Source organism: Coregonus clupeaformis, chromosome 23 (assembly GCF_020615455.1).
Source record: "Coregonus clupeaformis isolate EN_2021a chromosome 23, ASM2061545v1, whole genome shotgun sequence".
In the NCBI taxonomy this organism is placed as follows: domain Eukaryota; kingdom Metazoa; phylum Chordata; class Actinopteri; order Salmoniformes; family Salmonidae; genus Coregonus; species Coregonus clupeaformis.
The window spans coordinates 53,044,572-53,066,395 of NC_059214.1; the positions used below are offsets into that span (position 1 = coordinate 53,044,572).

The 21,824-nt window shown below is 49.9% G+C and overlaps 1 protein-coding gene across 1 annotated transcript in view; it reads right to left on the reverse strand.

Annotated features, from left to right (window-relative positions):
- The window catches only part of LOC121556643 (unconventional myosin-X-like), a 294,837-nt gene that overhangs the window by 73,567 nt on the left and 199,446 nt on the right, over positions 1-21,824 (reverse strand). The window lies entirely within an intron of this gene.

A 21,824-nucleotide genomic window follows, 5' to 3' on the forward strand; every position in this document is an offset into this window, starting at 1 on the left:
TAACCCTGACCCCTAACCCCTGACCTATACATACTGGAGAACGGAGCCGTCCAGCCCTGTTCTAACCCTGACCCCTAACCCCTGACCTATACATACTGGAGAACGGAGCCGTCCAGCCCTGTTCTAACCCTGACCCCTAACCCCTGACCTATACATACTGGAGAACGGAGCCGTCCAGCCCTGTTCTAACCCTGACCCCCTAACCCCTGACCTATACATACTGGAGAACGGAGCCGTCCAGCCCTGTTCTAACCCTGACCCCTAACCCCTGACCTATACATACTGGAGAACGGAGCCGTCCAGCCCTGTTCTAACCCTGACCCCTAACCCCTGACCTATACATACTGGAGAACGGAGCCGTCCAGCCCTGTTCTAACCCTGACCCCTAACCCCTGACCTATACATACTGGAGAACGGAGCCGTCCAGCCCTGTTCTAACCCTGACCCCTAACCCCTGACCTATACATACTGGAGAACGGAGCCGTCCAGCCCTGTTCTAACCCTGACCCCTAACCCCTGACCTATACATACTGGAGAACGGAGCCGTCCAGCCCTGTTCTAACCCTGACCCCTAACCCCTGACCTATACATACTGGAGAACGGAGCCGTCCAGCCCTGTTCTAACCCTGACCCCCTGACCCCTGACCTATACATACTGGAGAACGGAGCCGTCCAGCCCTGTTCTAACCCTGACCCCTAACCCCTGACCTATACATACTGGAGAACGGAGCCGTCCAGCCCTGTTCTAACCCTGACCCCTACCCCTGACCTATACATACTGGAGAACGGAGCCGTCCAGCCCTGTTCTAACCCTGACCCCTAACCCCTGACCTATACATACTGGAGAACGGAGCCGTCCAGCCCTGTTCTAACGACCCTGACCCCTGACCTATACATACTGGAGAACGGAGCCGTCCAGCCCTGTTCTAACCCTGACCCCTAACCCCTGACCTATACATACTGGAGAACGGAGCCGTCCAGCCCTGTTCTAACCCTGACCCCTGACCCCTGACCTATACATACTGGAGAACGGAGCCGTCCAGCCCTGTTCTAACCCTGACCCCCTAACCCCTGACCTATACATACTGGAGAACGGAGCCGTCCAGCCCTGTTCTAACCCCTGACCCCTAACCCCTGACCTATACATACTGGAGAACGGAGCCGTCCAGCCCTGTTCTAACCCTGACCCCTAACCCCTGACCTATACATACTGGAGAACGGAGCCGTCCAGCCCTGTTCTAACCCTGACCCCTAACCCTGACCTATACATACTGGAGAACGGAGCCGTCCAGCCCTGTTCTAACCCCTGACCCCTAACCCCTGACCTATACATACTGGAGAACGGAGCCGTCCAGCCCTGTTCTAACCCTGACCCCTGACCCCTGACCTATACATACTGGAGAACGGAGCCGTCCAGCCCTGTTCTAACCCTGACCCCCTAACCCCTGACCTATACATACTGGAGAACGGAGCCGTCCCAGCCCTGTTCTAACCCTGACCCCCTAACCCTGACCTATACATACTGGAGAACGGAGCCGTCCAGCCCTGTTCTAACCCTGACCCCCTAACCCCTGACCTATACATACTGGAGAACGGAGCCGTCCAGCCCTGTTCTAACCCTGACCCCTGACCCCTGACCTATACATACTGGAGAACGGAGCCGTCCAGCCCTGTTCTAACCCTGACCCTAACCCCTGACCTATACATACTGGAGAACGGAGCCGTCCAGCCCTGTTCTAACCCTGACCCCCTAACCCCTGACCTATACATACTGGAGAACGGAGCCGTCCAGCCCTGTTCTAACCCTGACCCCTAACCCCTGACCTATACATACTGGAGAACGGAGCCGTCCAGCCCTGTTCTAACCCCTGACCCCTAACCCTGACCTATACATACTGGAGAACGGAGCCGTCCAGCCCTGTTCTAACCCTGACCCCCTAACCCCTGACCTATACATACTGGAGAACGGAGCCGTCCAGCCCTGTTCTAACCCTGACCCCTAACCCCTGACCTATACATACTGGAGAACGGAGCCGTCCAGCCCTGTTCTAACCCTGACCCCTAACCCCTGACCTATACATACTGGAGAACGGAGCCGTCCAGCCCTGTTCTAACCCTGACCCCTGACCTATACATACTGGAGAACGGAGCCGTCCAGCCCTGTTCTAACCCTGACCCCTAACCCCTAACCTATACATACTGGAGAACGGAGCCGTCCAGCCCTGTTCTAACCCTGACCCTAACCCCTGACCTATACATACTGGAGAACGGAGCCGTCCAGCCCTGTTCTAACCCTGACCCCTAACCCCTGACCTATACATACTGGAGAACGGAGCCGTCCAGCCCTGTTCTAACCCTGACCCCTAACCCCTGACCTATACATACTGGAGAACGGAGCCGTCCAGCCCTGTTCTAACCCCTGACCCCTAACCCCTGACCTATACATACTGGAGAACGGAGCCGTCCAGCCCTGTTCTAACCCTGACCCCTAACCCCTGACCTATACATACTGGAGAACGGAGCCGTCCAGCCCTGTTCTAACCCTGACCCCTGACCTATACATACTGGAGAACCGGAGCCGTCCAGCCCTGTTCTAACCCTGACCCCTAACCCCTGACCTATACATACTGGAGAACGGAGCCGTCCAGCCCTGTTCTAACCCTGACCCCTAACCCCTGACCTATACATACTGGAGAACGGAGCCGTCCAGCCCTGTTCTAACCCCTGACCCCTGACCTATACATACTGGAGAACGGAGCCGTCCAGCCCTGTTCTAACCCTGACCCCTAACCCCTGACCTATACATACTGGAGAACGGAGCCGTCCAGCCCTGTTCTAACCCTGACCCCTAACCCCTGACCTATACATACTGGAGAACGGGCCGTCCAGCCCTGTTCTAACCCTGACCCAACCCTGACCTATACATACTGGAGAACGGAGCCGTCCAGCCCTGTTCTAACCCTGACCCCCAACCCCTGACCTATACATACTGGAGAACGGAGCCGTCCAGCCCTGTTCTAACCCTGACCCCTAACCCTGACCTATACATACTGGAGAACGGAGCCGTCCAGCCCTGTTCTAACCCTGACCCCTAACCCCTGACCTATACATACTGGAGAACGGAGCCGTCCAGCCCTGTTCTAACCCTGACCCCTGACCTATACATACTGGAGAACGGAGCCGTCCAGCCCTGTTCTAACCCTGACCCCTAACCCCTGACCTATACATACTGGAGAACGGAGCCGTCCAGCCCTGTTCTAACCCTGACCCCTAACCCCTGACCTATACATACTGGAGAACGGAGCCGTCCAGCCCTGTTCTAACCCTGACCCCCAACCCCTGACCTATACATACTGGAGAACGGAGCCGTCCAGCCCTGTTCTAACCCTGACCCCTAACCCCTGACCTATACATACTGGAGAACGGAGCCGTCCAGCCCTGTTCTAACCCTGACCCCTAACCCCTGACCTATACATACTGGAGAACGGAGCCGTCCAGCCCTGTTCTAACCCTGACCCCTAACCCCTGACCTATACATACTGGAGAACGGAGCCGTCCAGCCCTGTTCTAACCCTGACCCCCTAACCCCTGACCTATACATACTGGAGAACGGAGCCGTCCAGCCCTGTTCTAACCCTGACCCCTAACCCCTGACCTATACATACTGGAGAACGGAGCCGTCCAGCCCTGTTCTAACCCTGACCCCTAACCCTGACCTATACATACTGGAGAACGGAGCCGTCCAGCCCTGTTCTAACCCTGACCCCTAACCCCTGACCTATACATACTGGAGAACGGAGCCGTCCAGCCCTGTTCTAACCCCTGACCCCTGACCTATACATACTGGAGAACGGAGCCGTCCAGCCCTGTTCTAACCCTGACCCCAACCCCTGACCTATACATACTGGAGAACGGAGCCGTCCAGCCCTGTTCTAACCCTGACCCCTAACCCCTGACCTATACATACTGGAGAACGGAGCCGTCCAGCCCTGTTCTAACCCTGACCCCAACCCTGACCTATACATACTGGAGAACGGAGCCGTCCAGCCCTGTTCTAACCCTGACCCCTAACCCCTGACCTATACATACTGGAGAACGGAGCCGTCCAGCCCTGTTCTAACCCTGACCCCCAACCCTGACCTATACATACTGGAGAACGGAGCCGTCCAGCCCTGTTCTAACCCTGACCCCCTAACCCCTGACCTATACATACTGGAGAACGGAGCCGTCCAGCCCTGTTCTAACCCTGACCCCTGACCTATACATACTGGAGAACGGAGCCGTCCAGCCCTGTTCTAACCCTGACCCCTGACCCCTGACCTATACATACTGGAGAACGGAGCCGTCCAGCCCTGTTCTAACCCTGACCCCTAACCCCTGACCTATACATACTGGAGAACGGAGCCGTCCAGCCCTGTTCTAACCCTGACCCCTAACCCCTGACCTATACATACTGGAGAACGGAGCCGTCCAGCCCTGTTCTAACCCTGACCCCTGACCTATACATACTGGAGAACGGAGCCGTCCAGCCCTGTTCTAACCCTGACCCCTAACCCCTGACCTATACATACTGGAGAACGGAGCCGTCCAGCCCTGTTCTAACCCTGACCCTAACCCCTGACCTATACATACTGGAGAACGGAGCCGTCCAGCCCTGTTCTAACCCTGACCCCTAACCCCTGACCTATACATACTGGAGAACGGAGCCGTCCAGCCCTGTTCTAACCCTGACCCAACCCCTGACCTATACATACTGGAGAACGGAGCCGTCCAGCCCTGTTCTAACCCTGATAACCCTGACCTATACATACTGGAGAACGGAGCCGTCCAGCCCTGTTCTAACCCTGACCCCTAACCCCTGACCTATACATACTGGAGAACGGAGCCGTCCAGCCCTGTTCTAACCCTGACCCCCTAACCCCTGACCTATACATACTGGAGAACGGAGCCGTCCAGCCCTGTTCTAACCCTGACCCCTAACCCCTGACCTATACATACTGGAGAACGGAGCCGTCCAGCCCTGTTCTAACCCTGACCCCCAACCCCTGACCTATACATACTGGAGAACGGAGCCGTCCAGCCCTGTTCTAACCCTGACCCCTAACCCCTGACCTATACATACTGGAGAACGGAGCCGTCCAGCCCTGTTCTAACCCTGACCCCTAACCCCTGACCTATACATACTGGAGAACGGAGCCGTCCAGCCCTGTTCTAACCCTGACCCCTAACCCCTGACCTATACATACTGGAGAACGGAGCCGTCCAGCCCTGTTCTAACCCTGACCCCTAACCCCTGACCTATACATACTGGAGAACGGAGCCGTCCAGCCCTGTTCTAACCCTGACCCCAACCCCTGACCTATACATACTGGAGAACGGAGCCGTCCAGCCCTGTTCTAACCCTGACCCCACCCCTGACCTATACATACTGGAGAACGGAGCCGTCCAGCCCTGTTCTAACCCTGACCCCTGAACCCCTGACCTATACATACTGGAGAACGGAGCCGTCCAGCCCTGTTCTAACCCTGACCCCTAACCCCTGACCTATACATACTGGAGAACGGAGCCGTCCAGCCCTGTTCTAACCCTGACCCCTAACCCCTGACCTATACATACTGGAGAACGGAGCCGTCCAGCCCTGTTCTAACCCTGACCCCTGACCCCTGACCTATACATACTGGAGAACGGAGCCGTCCAGCCCTGTTCTAACCCTGACCCCTAACCCCTGACCTATACATACTGGAGAACGGAGCCGTCCAGCCCTGTTCTAACCCTGACCCCTAACCCCTGACCTATACATACTGGAGAACGGAGCCGTCCAGCCCTGTTCTAACCCTGACCCCTAACCCCTGACCTATACATACTGGAGAACGGAGCCGTCCAGCCCTGTTCTAACCCTGACCCCCCCTGACCTATACATACTGGAGAACGGAGCCGTCCAGCCCTGTTCTAACCCTGACCCCTAACCCCTGACCTATACATACTGGAGAACGGAGCCGTCCAGCCCTGTTCTAACCCTGACCCCTAACCCCTGACCTATACATACTGGAGAACGGAGCCGTCCAGCCCTGTTCTAACCCTGACCCCTAACCCCTGACCTATACATACTGGAGAACGGAGCCGTCCAGCCCTGTTCTAACCCTGACCCCTAACCCCTGACCTATACATACTGGAGAACGGAGCCGTCCAGCCCTGTTCTAACCCTGACCCCTAACCCCTGACCTATACATACTGGAGAACGGAGCCGTCCAGCCCTGTTCTAACCCTGACCCCTGACCTATACATACTGGAGAACGGAGCCGTCCAGACCTGTTCTAACCCTGACCCCTAACCCCTGACCTATACATACTGGAGAACGGAGCCGTCCAGACCTGTTCTAACCCTGACCCCTAACCCCTGACCTATACATACTGGAGAACGGAGCCGTCCAGCCCTGTTCTAACCCTGACCCCTAACCCCTGACCTATACATACTGGAGAACGGAGCCGTCCAGCCCTGGTCTAACCCTGACCCCTAACCCCTGACCTATACATACTGGAGAACGGAGCCGTCCAGCCCTGTTCTAACCCTGACCCCTAACCTATACATACTGGAGAACGGAGCCGTCCAGCCCTGTTCTAACCCTGACCCCTGACCCCTGACCTATACATACTGGAGAACGGAGCCGTCCAGCCCTGTTCTAACCCTGACCCCTAACCCCTGACCTATACATACTGGAGAACGGAGCCGTCCAGCCCTGTTCTAACCCTGACCCCCTAACCCCTGACCTATACATACTGGAGAACGGAGCCGTCCAGCCCTGGTCTAACCCTGACCCCTAACCCCTGACCTATACATACTGGAGAACGGAGCCGTCCAGCCCTGTTCTAACCCTGACCCCTAACCTATACATACTGGAGAACGGAGCCGTCCAGCCCTGTTCTAACCCTGACCCCTGACCCCTGACCTATACATACTGGAGAACGGAGCCGTCCAGCCCTGTTCTAACCCTGACCCCTAACCCCTGACCTATACATACTGGAGAACGGAGCCGTCCAGCCCTGTTCTAACCCTGACCCCTGACCTATACATACTGGAGAACGGAGCCGTCCAGCCCTGTTCTAACCCTGACCCCTGAACCCCTGACCTATACATACTGGAGAACGGAGCCGTCCAGCCCTGTTCTAAACCTGACCCCTAACCTATACATACTGGAGAACGGAGCCGTCCAGCCCTGTTCAGCTCCCTCCACAGATTTTCTATAGGATTAAGGTCTGGAGACTGGCTAGGCCACTCCAGGACCTTAATGTGCTTCTTCTTGAGCAACTCCTTTGTTGCCTTGGCCGTGTGTTTTGGGTCATTGTCATGCTGGAATACCCATCCACGACCCATTTTCAATGCCCTGGCTGAGGGAAGGAGGTTCTCACCCAAGATTTGACGGTACATGGCCCCATCCATCTTCCCTTTGATGCAGTGAAGTTGTCCTGTCCCCTTAGCAGAAAAACACCCCCAAAGCATAATGTTTCCACCTCCATGTTTGATGGTGGGGATGGTGTTCTTGGGGTCATAGGCAGCATTCCTCCTCCTCCAAACACGGCGAGTTGAGTTGATGCCAAAGAGCTCGATTTTGGTCTCATCTGACCACAACACTCTTACCCAGTTCTCCTCTGAATCATTCAGATGTTCATTGGCAAACTTCCGACTGCCCTGTATATGCGCTTTCTTGAGCAGGGGGACCTTGCGGGCACTGCAGGATTTCAGTCCTTCACGGTGTAGTGTGTTACCAATTGTTTTCTTGGTGACTATGGTCGCAGCTGCCTTGAGATCATTGACAAGATCCTCCCGTGTAGTTCTGGGCTGATTCCTCACCATTCTCATGATCATTGCAACTCCAACGAGGTGAGATCTTGCATGGAGCCCCAGGCCGAGGGAGATTGACAGTTCTATTGTGTTTCTTCCATTTGCGAATAATCACACCAACTTTTGTCACCTTCTCACCAAGCTGCTTGGCGATGATCTTGTAGCCCATTCCAGCCTTGTGTAGGTCTACAATCTTGTCCCTGACATCCTTGGAGAGCTCTTTGGTCTTGGCCATGGTGGAGAGTTTGGAATCTGATTGATTAGATTGCTTCTGTGGACAGGTGTCTTTTATACAGGTAACAAGCTGAGATTAGGAGCACTCCCTTTAAGAGTAAACCTACCATTAAAATTATAGACTGATCATTTCTTTGTCAGTGGGCAAACATACAAAATCAGCAGGGGATCAAATATTTTTTTCCCCCACTGTAACATTCAAATGATTGATGAAGCCATAGAAGGACTTATTGGTTTGTGCTTTGAACATAGGGAGTCAGATTATTGTTTTGTTGTGTTTTCCTGCTATTTACCATCTGAACAGTCCACATGGGGTAGAGATGCATCCTCCTTCTATAGTCAAGTATCCCTATATACAGAAGCAGATGCTATTTACCTATGTGGGGATCTTAACAGTCCAATTGGGAGGTTAGATGACTGTATAGATGATATTCATGATATTCCATCGCGTGTTGCTTTGGATGACTTTGTTCATCATCATGGGGAAACATTATTAGAATTCCTTCGGGACTCTAAAATATGTATACTTATTGGAAAGATATTCCCCTTAAGCGATAACTTTACATCCATATCTGTTAAAGGAAAAGCTGTGGTGGGCTATATAGTTACCCCACACGACTGTCTAGAAACATGTTTGGAATTGAAGGGGTTACCCCTCTACACAGATGGTTGGAGAATGTGGATGTTTTTGACTTAATTGGAGAAGAAACTTCTAGATCATTCTCTTTTGTTCATTATATTTTCTGTTGGCCACAAAACTTTCTCAACCAGGTTTTACTGTGCATCACTCAGGGCAAAACATACATACCCTGCATAGGCCTACATGTAAGAAAATAAATGTGCCAAAGGCCTTTCTATGTTCTGAAATGGCATGTAGAGCTCTGGTGGAACTCATCGAAACTCTGCAAAGATGCCAAGAAACAACATTTGATTTAGATATGTGGTATGAAAGATGTTGTGATATTATATATTCTGAAATGGGAAAACATTATGTGAATAAAGAATACATCCCCAAGTCCAGGAAAGTTTACAAGCCGAACGAGCCTTATTGGAATGATGAGTTACGGGATCTATGGTCTGTAATGTACAAGGCTGAGTACTTATTTTTTTACAGTGTAAAGATGGGAACACAAGAGAACATTTTAGGAAGGATTTAAGAAGAAACAGCATTTGTTTGATAAAAGACTGCGCCTATTCAAACAGAGATATCAGAGAGGGCAGTTATTACACCTCGAGGAGATACAGACAAGAAATCCTCAACAGTTTTGGAGCCAAATAAACAAGTTAGGACCAAAACGACATTAAGAAAATTCCAATGGAAATCAGGGAAGAGCATGGGGGGGGCTGATCTCTGACATTACACAGGTACTCAAGGAGTTGGAGAAGGAAGAGCAGGGGGGGGCTGATCTCTGACATTACACAGGTACTCAGGAGTTGGAGAAGGAAGAGCAGGGGGGCTGATCTCTGACATTACACAGGTACTCAGGAGTTGGAGAAGGAAGAGCAGGGGGGGGCTGATCTCTGACATTACACAGGTACTCAGGAGTTGGAGAAGGAAGAGCAGGGGGGCTGATCTCTGACATTACACAGGTACTCAGGAGTTGGAGAAGGGGTTTGCTAGTTTGTTCTCAGGCAACGAAAATGTGTCATATTTTGAGGAATAATTTTATAAAGACAGATGTTCCCTGAGAACTAAACAGGAAAATACAGTGTTAGAACCCTCTTATATATACAGTGGGGAAAAAAAGTATTTAGTCAGCCACCAATTGTGCAAGTTCTCCCACTTAAAAAGATGAGAGAGGCCTGTAATTTTCACCATAGGTACACGTCAACTATGACAGACAAATTGAGAAAAAAAATCCAGAAAATCACATTGTAGGATTTTTAATGAATTTATTTGCAAATTATGGTGGAAAATAAGTATTTGGTCACCTACAAACAAGCAAGATTTCTGGCTCTCACAGACCTGTACCTTCTTCTTTAAGAAGCTCCTCTGTCCTCCACTCGTTACCTGTATTAATGGCACCTGTTTGAACTTGTTATCAGTATAAAAAGACACCTGTCCACAACCTCAAACAGTCACACTCCAAACTCCACTATGGCCAAGACCAAAGAGCTGTCAAAGGACACCAGAAACAAAATTGTAGACCTGCACCAGGCTGGGAAGACTGAATCTGCAATAGGTAAGCAGCTTGGTTAGAAGAAATCAGCTGTGGGAGCAATTATTAGGAAATGGAAGATATACAAGACCACTGATAATCTCCCTCGATCTGGGGCTCCACGCAATATCTCACCCCGTGGGGTCAAAATGATCACAAGAACGGTGAGCAAAAATCCCAGAACCACACGGGGGGACCTAGTGAATGACCTGCAGAGAGCTGGGACCAAAGTAACAAAGCCTACCATCAGTAACACACTACGCCGCCAGGGACTCAAATCCTGCAGTGCCAGACGTGTCCCTCTGCTTAAGCCAGTACATGTCCAGGCCCGTCTGAAGTTTGCTAGAGTGCATTTGGATGATCCAGAAGAGGATTGGGAGAATGTCATATGGTCAGATGAAACCAAAATAGATATTTTTGGTAAAAACTCAACTCGTCGTGTTTGGAGGACAAAGAATGCTGAGTTGCATCCAAAGAACACCATACCTACTGTGAAGCATGGGGGTAGAAACATCATGCTTTGGGGCTGTTTTTCTGCAAAGGGACCAGGACGACTGATCCGTGTAAAGGAAAGAATGAATGGGGCCATGTATCGGGAGATTTTGAGTGAAAACCTCCTTCCATCAGCAAGGGCATTGAAGATGAAACGTGGCTGGGTCTTTCAGCATGACAATGATCCCAAACACACCGCCCGGGCAACGAAGGAGTGGCTTCGTAAGAAGCATTTCAAGGTCCTGGAGTGGCCTAGCCAGTCTCCAGATCTCAACCCCATAGAAAATCTTTGGAGGGAGTTGAAAGTCTGTGTTGCCCAGCGACAGCCCCAAAACATCACTGCTCTAGAGGAGATCTGCATGGAGGAATGGGCCAAAATACCAGCAACAGTGTGTGAAAACCTTGTGAAGACTTACAGAAAACGTTTGACCTGTGTCATTGCCAACAAAGGGTATATAACAAAGTATTGAGAAACTTTTTGTTATTGACCAAATACTTATTTTCCACCATCATTTGCAAATAAATTCATAAAATCCTACAATGTGATTTTCTGGAGAAAAAAAATCTCAATTTGTCTGTCATAGTTGACGTGTACCTATGATGAAAATTACAGGCCTCTCTCATCTTTTTAAGTGGGAGAACTTGCACAATTGGTGGCTGACTAAATACTTTTTTTCCCCACTGTATGTAACCTCTACTTAATGAGGAGCTGTCTGTGGCAGAAGTTAACAAGGTGATTGACGCTGCAAAAAATGGGAAAGCGTTTGGCATTGATGAACTGCCTAATGAAGTTTTAAAACCCCCTAAATGAATTGACGTCCTCTATGATTTGCTCCAAATGTGTTTTGAGTACAGTGTACTGCCATCCACTTGGTAAAAGTCTATAGTGAATCACATTCCCAAATCTTCAAAAAATGACCCAAGAGTGGCACCGAACTACAGAGGCATATGAACTATAGAGGCATACATTTATTAAGTACGGTCTATAAATGATATTCATCCATCCTCAACAACAAGCTGATGACCTTTCTGGAGGATGAAAACATTCTGGTGGAAGAACAAAAATGGTTTCTGTAAATCCACAGCCTGTATAGATCATATCTTCTCGGTCTGTACAATAATCAGAAATAGATTACACCAAGAGAAGCCTACCTTTGCATGTTTCATTGATTTCTAGAAAGCTTTTGACTTTGTAAATAGGGATCTTTTAGCCTATAGTTAGTTAAAGACAGGGGTTGATGGGACATTTAATCACACAATGATCAACCAGACAAAAACACAGATAATGTATTTTAGAAGTGTTTTTCAGTTTTCTTTTGGTGAAGACATTCTTGAGTTTACTAGCAATTATAAACATTTGGGTATTTTTATTGAAAAAAAACATTCAAAGATATCGGTTATGCTACATATTCCAAACAGGATCAGACACGCGTGTAGTGTTCTGCACTGTTCAGCAGGACTGTGGGGTGCTAAGAGGTATCTCAAAAAACAAACATGTCCATAATGTTACTTTTTAGGTGTCCACAAGTTTGCACCTATACTTGCAATAACGGGGGACACGGGCTGGGAACCCTGTGAGGTGAGATGGAAGGTGTGATGGTGGGACTCTGGGATAGACCGTTGGATATGCCAACTGACAGAATAGCTAGTAAAGTTTTTCAATGGGATCTATCCATAGGGGGAGCCTGGGCAACTGAAAATGTCTGACCTTTTTCAACAGTCTGACTGTGAACATACAGTGGGGGAAAAAAAGGATTTAGTCAGCCACCAATTGTGCAAGTTCTCCCACTTAAAAAGATGAGAGAGGCCTGTAATTTTCATCATAGGTACACGTCAACTATGACAGACAAATTGAGAAAATTATTTCCAGAAAATCACATTGTAGGATTTTTAATGAATTTATTTGCAAATTATGGTGGAAAATAAGTATTTGGTCACCTACAAACAAGCAAGATTTCTGGCTCTCACAGACCTGTAACTTCTTCTTTAAGAGGCTCCTCTGTCCTCCACTCGTTACCTGTATTAATGGCACCTGTTTGAACTTGTTATCAGTATAAAAGACACCTGTCCACAACCTCAAACAGTCACACTCCAAACTCCACTATGGCCAAGACCAAAGAGCTGTCAAAGGACACCAGAAACAAAATTGTAGACCTGCACCAGGCTGGGAAGACTGAATCTGCAATAGGTAAGCAGCTTGGTTTGAAGAAATCAGCTGTGGGAGCAATTACTAGGAAATGGAAGACATACAAGACCACTGATAATCTCCCTCGATCTGGGGCTCCACGCAATATCTCACCCCGTGGGGTCAAAATGATCACAAGAACGGTGAGCAAAAATCCCAGAACCACACAGGGGGACCTAGTGAATGACCTGCAGAGAGCTGGGACCAAAGTAACAAAGCCTACCATCAGTAAAACACTACGCCGCCATGGACTCAAATCCTGCAGTGCCAGACGTGTCCCCCTGCTTAAGCCAGTACATGTCCAGGCCCGTCTGAAGTTTGCTAGAGTGCATTTGGATGATCCACAAGAGGATTGGGAGAATGTCATATGGTCAGATGAAACCAAAATATAACTTTTTGGTAAAAACTCAACTCGTCGTGTTTGGAGGACAAAGAATGCTGAGTTGCATCCAAAGAACACCATACCTACTGTGAAGCATGGGGGTGGAAACATCATGCTTTGGGGCTGATTTTCTGCAAAGGGACCAGGACGACTGATCCGTGTAAAGGAAAGAATGAATGGGGCCATGTATCGTGAGATTTTGAGTGAAAACCTCCTTCCATCAGCAAGGGCATTGAAGATGAAACGTGGCTGGGTCTTTCAGCATGACAATGATCCCAAACACACTGCCCGGGCAACGAAGGAGTGGCTTCGTAAGAAGCATTTCAAGGTCCTGGAGTGGCCTAGCCAGTCTCCAGATCTCAACCCCATAGAAAATCTTTGGAGGGAGTTGAAAGTCTGTGTTGCCCAGCAACAGCCCCAAAACATCACTGCTCTAGAGGAGATCTGCATGGAGGAATGGGCCAAAATACCAGCAACTGTCACGGTCGTCTTCAAATGGAGTAGACCAAAGCGCAGCGTTTGAAGTGAACATGACTTTATTTAATAAAGTGCAACACGAAAAAACAACAAACAACGACGAAACGTGAAGTCCAACAGTACATAGACTAAACAGGAACAAAAACCCACAAACACAAGGTGAAAACACACAGTTTAAATATGGCTCCCAATCAGAGATAACGAGCCGACAGCTGACACTCGTTACCTCCGATTGGGAGTCACATGACTAATCAAAACCAACAAAACCAAACACACCCAAACACAACAAAGCCAACCCAAAAACCCAACAAAACGAACACACCCTGACTCAAAATACAAGTCCCGGAGCCAGAGTGTGACAGTACCCCCCCCTAAAGGCGCGGACTGCGACCGCGCCTCACACCCCCACAATAGGGGAGGGCTGGGTGGGTGTTGCTCCTCGGAGGCGGCTCCGGCTCCGGGCTTGACCACCACCCCACTATAGTCACTACCCACTCTCGTAGCCTCCTCCAAATGACCACCCTCCAATTTAACCCACCTGGATTAAGGGGCAGCACCGGACTAAGGGGTAGCACCGGACTAAGGGGGCAGCACCAGGATAAGAGGCAGCACCAGGCTAAGGGGCAGCACCGGACTGAATGGCGGATCCTGGCTGGCTGGCTCTGGCGGATCCTGGCTGGCTGGCGGATCCTGGCTGGACGGCTCTGGCAGATCCTGACTAGACGGCTCTGGCGGATCCTGGCTGGCTGGCTCTGGCGGATCCTGGCTGGCTGGCGGATCCTGGCTGGACGGCTCTGGCAGATCCTGGCTGGACGGCTCTGGCGGATCCTGGCTGGACGGCTCTGGCGGATCCTGGCTAAACGGCTCTGGCGGATCCTGGCTGGACGGCTCTGGCGGATCCTGGCTGGACGGCTCTGGCGGATCCTTGCTGGACGGCTCTGGCGGATCCTGGCTGGACGGCTCTGGCGGATCCTGGCTGGACGGCTCATGGCTGGCTGACGGATCTGGCTGCTCCTGTCTGGCGGAAGGCTCTGGCTGATCCTGTCTGGCGGAAGGCTCTGGCTGATCCTGTCTGGCGGAAGGCTCTAGCGGCTCCTGTCTGGCGGAAGGCTCTAGCGGCTCCGGTCTGGCGGACGGCTCTGAAGGCTCATGGCAGACGGGCGGCTTTGCAGGTTCAGTACAGACGGGCGGCTTTGCAGGTTCAGTACAGACGGGCGGCTTTAGCGCCGTTGGGCAGACGGGCAGTTCAAGCGCCGTTGGGCAGACGGGCAGTTCAGGCGCCGTTGGGCAGACGGGCAGTCCAGGCGCCGTTGGGCAGACGGGCAGTTCAGGCGCCGTTGGGCAGACGGGCAGTTCAGGCGCCGTTGGGCAGACGGGGCAGTTCAAGCGCCGTTGGGCAGACGGGCAGTTCAGGCGCCGTGGGCAGACGGCAGACTCTGGCCGTCTGAGGCGCACCTTAGGCCTGGCGCGTAGTGCCGGAACTGGAGGTACCGGGCTGAGGACACGCATCTCAGGGCTAGTGCGGGGAGAAGGAACAGGGCATGCTGGGCCCTGGGGACGCACCGTAGGCCTGATGCGTGGTGCCGGAACTGGAGGTACCGGGCTGAGGACACGCATCTCAGGGCTAGTGCGTGGAGCAGGAACAGGCCGGTCTGGACTGGCGACGCACACCATATCCCTGGTGCGTGGAGCAGGAACAGGCCGGGCTGGGCTGGCAACGCGCACCGTATCCCTGGTGCGAGTGGCCGGAACAGGCCGGACCGGGCTGGCGAAGCGCACCGTATCCCTGGTGCGTGGAGCAGGAACCGGCCGGGCTGGGTTGGCGACGCCACCACAGGCGTAGTGCGTAGAGCAGGAACCGGCCGGGCTGGGCTGGCGACGCACATCGTGGACCTGGTGCGTGGAGTAGGAACAGGCCGGTCCGTACCGGGAACACATACCACTGGCCTTAACTGGGGATCAGGAACGGGCCGGACCGGACTGGTAACACACCTCAGTCTCTCACGCCGTGCCACAACAACTTCCCTCCCTCTACTCGCCAATGGCTCCCGTACTCCGATAGCCTTCTCTCCATATCTCCCTGTGGCAGCCTCCTGCTGCCCAGCCGCCTAAAGCCATGTGCCCCCCCAAAACATTTTTTGGGGTTGCCTCTCGTCCTTCCAATGATGGCCCTGCTGACGCCGTTGCTCCTCTCTCGCCAGGGCCTTGATCCTCCCCAAGGTCCCTTGCCCCCCGAGCATGTCCTCCCAGGACCACGATTTGCCCACCTGGGCCATCGCCAGCCTCTCGATCTCCTTACCCGGCGCCTCCTCCCATGTCCAGCTGTCTTGCTCCTGGACACGCTGCTTGGTCCTTTTACGGTGGGTTTTTCTGTCACGGTCGTCTTCAAATGGAGTAGACCAAAGCGCAGCGTTTGAAGTGAACATGACTTTATTTAATAAAGTGCAACACGAAAAAACAACAAACAACGACGAAACGTGAAGTCCAACAGTACATAGACTAAACAGGAACAAAAACCCACAAACACAAGGTGAAAACACACAGTTTAAATATGGCTCCCAATCAGAGATAACGAGCCGACAGCTGACACTCGTTACCTCCGATTGGGAGTCACATGACTAATCAAAACCAACAAAACCAAACACACCCAAACACAACAAAGCCAACCCAAAAACCCAACAAAACGAACACACCCTGACTCAAAATACAAGTCCCGGAGCCAGAGTGTGACAGCAACAGTGTGTGAAAACCTTGTGAAGACTTACAGAAAACGTTTGACCTGTGTCATTGCCAACAAAGGGTATATAACAAAATATTGAGAAACTTTTGTTATTGACCAAATACTTATTTTCCACCATAATTTGCAAATAAATTCATTAAAAATCCTACAATGTGATTTTCTGGATTTTTTTTTTAGTTGACGTGTACCTATGATGAAAATTACAGGCCTCTCTCATCTTTTTAAGTGGGATAACTTGCACAATTGGTGGCTGACTAAATACCCTGGTATTATGTGGCTGAGGAGACAGACCACCAGATATACCCTGGCATTATGTGGCTGAGGAGACAGACCACCAGATATACCCTGGCATTATGTGGCTGAGGAGACAGACCACCAGATATACCCTGGCATTATGTGGCTGAGGAGACAGACCACCAGATATACCCTGGTATTATGTGGCTGAGCCATGAGGAGACAGACCACCAGATATACCCTGGCATTATGTGGCTGAGGAGACAGACCACCAGATATACCCTGGCATTATGTAGCTGAGGAGACAGACCACCAGATATACCCTGGCATTATGTGGCTGAGGAAACAGACCACCAGATATACCCTGGCATTATGTAGCTGAGGAGACAGACCACCAGATATACCCTGGCATTATGTGGCTGAGGAGACAGACCACCAGATATACCCTGGCATTATGTGGCTGAGGAGACAGACCACCAGATATACCCTGGCATTATGTGAGCTGAGGAGACAGACCACCAGATATACCCTGGCATTATGTGGCTGAGGAGACAGACCACCAGATATACCCTGGCATTATGTGGCTGAGGAGACAGACCACCAGATATACCCTGGCATTATGTGGCTGAGGAGACAGACCACCAGATATACCCTGGCATTATGTGGCTGAGGAGACAGACCACCAGATATACCCTGGCATTATGTGGCTGAGGAGACAGACCACCAGATATACCCTGGCATTATGTGGCTGAGGAGACAGACCACCAGATATACCCTGGCATTATGTGGCTGAGGAGACAGACCACCAGATATACCCTGGCATTATGTGGCTGAGGAGACAGACCACCAGATATACCCTGGCATTATGTGGCTGAGGAGACAGACCACCAGATATACCCTGGCATTATGTGGCTGAGGAGACAGACCACCAGATATACCCTGGCATTATGTGGCTGAGGAGACAGACCACCAGATATACCCTGGCATTATGTGGCTGAGGAGACAGACCACCAGATATACCCTGGCATTATGTGGCTGAGCCATGAGGAGAAACTGAAATGTTTTTTTGTCCACTGTGTATTTCCGTTTGCGAAATATTTAGATAAATCCTGGAATAAAAGAAAAAGGACTACCTATAATTAAATTATACAAATATTTAGCTTCTATGTGGTAAATGGTACGTGTGTATATATATTGTGTAGAGGCTGTGTGTATATAGATTGTGTAGAGGCTGTGTGTATATAGATTGTGTAGAGGCTGTGTGTATATAGATTGTGTAGAGGCTGTGTGTATATAGATTGTGTAGAGGCTGTGTGTATATAGATTGTGTAGAGGCTGTGTGTATATAGATTGTGTAGAGGCTGTGTGTATATAGATTGTGTAGAGGCTGTGTGTATATAGATTGTGTAGAGGCTGTGTGTATATAGATTGTGTAGAGGCTGTGTGTATATAGATTGTGTAGAGGCTGTGTGTATATAGATTGTGTAGAGGCTGTGTGTATATAGATTGTGTAGAGGCTGTGTGTATATAGATTGTGTAGAGGCTGTGTGTATATAGATTGTGTAGAGGCTGTGTGTATATAGATTGTGTAGAGGCTGTGTGTATATAGATTGTGTAGAGGCTTGTCTCCCATTAATCTCCTCTTTGTGTCAGACTGGGTCCAAATGCCTTCTGTTTCAGAGGTTCTGATTTCATTTTCTGGATTCTTTTATCTGAAGTCGGAAGTTTAGGTTGGAGTCATTAAAACTTGTTTTTCAACCACTCCACAAATGTCTTGTTAACAAACTATAGTTTTGACTCCGACCTAAGTGTATGTAAACTTCCGACCTTAACTGTACATAACATATACAGATAAATATCAATTATCAGGGAACCTACCAGGTACAACCCTAAATCCGTAAACATGGGTACCCTCATAGATATCATCCTGACTAATTTACCCTCTAAATACACCTCCGCTGTCTTCAACCAGGATCTCAGCGATCACTGCCTCATTGCCTGCGTCCGTAATGGGTTCGCGGTCAAACGACCACCCCTCATCACTGTCAAACGCTCCCTAAAACACTTCAGTGAGCAGGCCTTCCTAATTGACCTGGCCCGGGTATCCTGGATGGATATTAACCACGAGAATTTTGTTATCTCAATGGTTGCAATAATTTGAAGTTAGTGCTTTGAATAATTCCCAGAGGGTGTAAGGCTCTGGTTTAATAATGAATTAAACGAAGTCCCGTTCTGCAATAGGTCAGTCTTTTTATTCATGAGATCTCTGGCGCTAAAAACACACACAGGCTTTATATATGCGTCCACACAAAGGAACTTTGCTCCGCCCACCTTTAGGCGGCCTGACTTCCCACAGTATAGATTATTATAGAGTTTAAGTTCGACAGTTTCTAGGTCTCCTTTCTCCTGGAATGTTTGTCTCAGCAGTTTCTACCCCCCCTTCTCTGTTAGTGGGTTTATGGTCTTATAACTCTCTAACACAGTTAAACAGTATCGGGGTGGAACACTTTTAGTCATTACTCTAAACATACAAAAAACCTCTATCATTCCGTCAGTAGAGGATGCCTGGTTGTTCTTTAAAAGTGCTTTCCTCTCCATCTTAAATAAACATGCCCCATTCAAAAAATTCAGAACTAAGAACAGATATAGCCCCTGGTTCTCCTCAGACTTGACTGCCCTTGACCAGCACAAAAACATCCTGTGGCGTACTGCATTAGCATCGAATAGCCCCCGCGATATGCAACTTTTCAGGGAAGTCAGGAACCAATATACACAATCAGTTAGGAAAGCAAAGGCTAGCTTTTTCAAACAGAAATGTGCATCCTGTAGCACTAACTCCAAAAAGTTTTGGGACACTGTAAAGTCCATGGAGAATAAGAGCACCTCCTCTCAGCTGCCCACTGCACTGAGGCTAGGAAACACTGTCACCACCGATAAATCTACAATAATCGAGTATTTCAATAAGCATTTTGCTACGGCTGGCCGTGCTTTCCACCTGGCTACCCCTACCCCAGCCATCAGCTCTGCCCCCCCGCTGCAACTTGCCCATGCCCCCCCCGCTACTCCTTCACCCAAATTAAGATAGCTAATGTTCTGAAAGAGCTGCAAAATCTGGACCCCTACAAATCAGCTGGGCTAGACAATCTGGACCCTTTCTTTCTAAAATTAGCCGCCGAAATTGTAGCAACCCCTATTACTAGCCTGTTCAACCTCTCTTTCGTATCATCTGAGATCCCCAGAGATTGGAAAGCTGCCGCGGTCATCCCCCTCTTCAAAGGGGGTGACACTCTAGATCCAAACTGTTACAGACCTATATCCATCCTTTGAAAGTATTTGAAAGCCAAGTTAACAAACAGATCACCGTCCATTTTGAATCCCACCGTACCTTCTCCGCTATGCAATCTGGTTTCCGAGCTGGTCATGGGTGCACTTCAGCCACACTAAAGGTCCTAAACGATATTATAACCGCAATCGATAAAAGACAGTACTGTGCAGCCGTCTTCATCGACCTGGCCAAGGCTTTCGACTCTGTCAATCACCGCATTCTTATTGGCAGACTAAATAGCCTTGGTTTCTCTAATGACTGCCTCGCCTGGTTCACCAACTACTTCTCAGATAGAGTTCAATGTGTCAAATCGGAGGGCCTGTTGTCTGGACCTCTGGCAGTCTCTATGGGGGTGCCACAGGGTTCAATTCTCGGTCCGACTCTATTCTCTGTGTATATCAATGATGCCGCTCTTGCTGCTGGTGACTCTCAGATCCACCTCTACGCAGACAACACCATTTTGTATACATCTGGCCCTTCATTGGACACTGTGTTAACAAACCTCCAAACGAGCTTCAATGCCATACAACACTCCTTCCGTAGCCTCCAACTGCTCTTAAATGCTAATAAAACTAAATGCCTGCTCTTCAATTGAACGCTGCGTGCACCCGCCTCCCCTCGGCGTGTCTGACCTAGAGTATGTGGACAACTACAAATACCTAGGTGTCTGGTTAGACCGTAAACTCTCCTTCCAGACTCACATTAAGCATCTCCAATCCAAAGTTAAATCTAGAATCAGCTTCCTATTTCGCAACAAAGCCTCCTTCACTCATGCTGCCAAACATGCCCTCATAAAACTGACTATCCTACCGATCCTTGACTTCGGCGATGTCATTTACAAAATAGCCTCCAACACTCTACTCAGCAAATTGGATGTAGTCTATCACAGTGCCATCCGTTTTGTCTCCAAAGCCCCATATACTACCCACCATTGTGACCTGTACGCTCTCGTTGGCTGGCCCTCACTACATATTCGTCGCCAAACCCACTGGCTCTAGGTCATCTATAAATCACTGCTAGGCAAATCCCTGCCTTATCTTAGCTCATTGGTCACCATAGCAACACCCACCCGTAGTCTGCGCTCCAGCAGGTATATCTCACTGGTCATTCCCAAAGCCAACACCTCCTTTGGCCGTCATTCCTTCCAGTTCTCTGCTGCCAATGACTGGAAAGAACTGCAAAAATCTCTGAAGCTGGAGACTCTTATCTCCCTCACTAACTTTAAGCATCAGTTGTCAGAGCAGCTTACCGATCACTGCACCTGTACACAGCCCATCTGAAATTAGCCCACCCAACTACCTCATCCCCATATTGTTATTTATTTTGCTCATTTGCACCCCAGTATCTCTATTTGCACATCATCTTCTGCACATCTATCACTCCAGTGTTAATACTAAATTGTAATTATTTTGCACTATGGCCTATTTATTGCCTTACCTCCATAACTTACTACATTTTCACACACTGTATATAGATTTTCTATTGTGTTATTGACTGTACATTTTTGTTTCTTCCATATGTAACTCTGTGTTGTTGTTGTTTTTATCGCACTGCTTTGCGATAAAACCCATGGTGTTTATCGCAAGTATAAACACCATGGGACCACGCAGCCGTCTGGGCGGGGTACTAGGGTTAAGAGCGTTGTGCCAGTACAACGAAAGACTAGGTGAAAAATCGTCGATGTTGAGCAGGCATAATGCTCCTGAAGTCGCTCTGGATAGGCGTCTGCTATATTATTATACCGCTCAGGAAGGAGA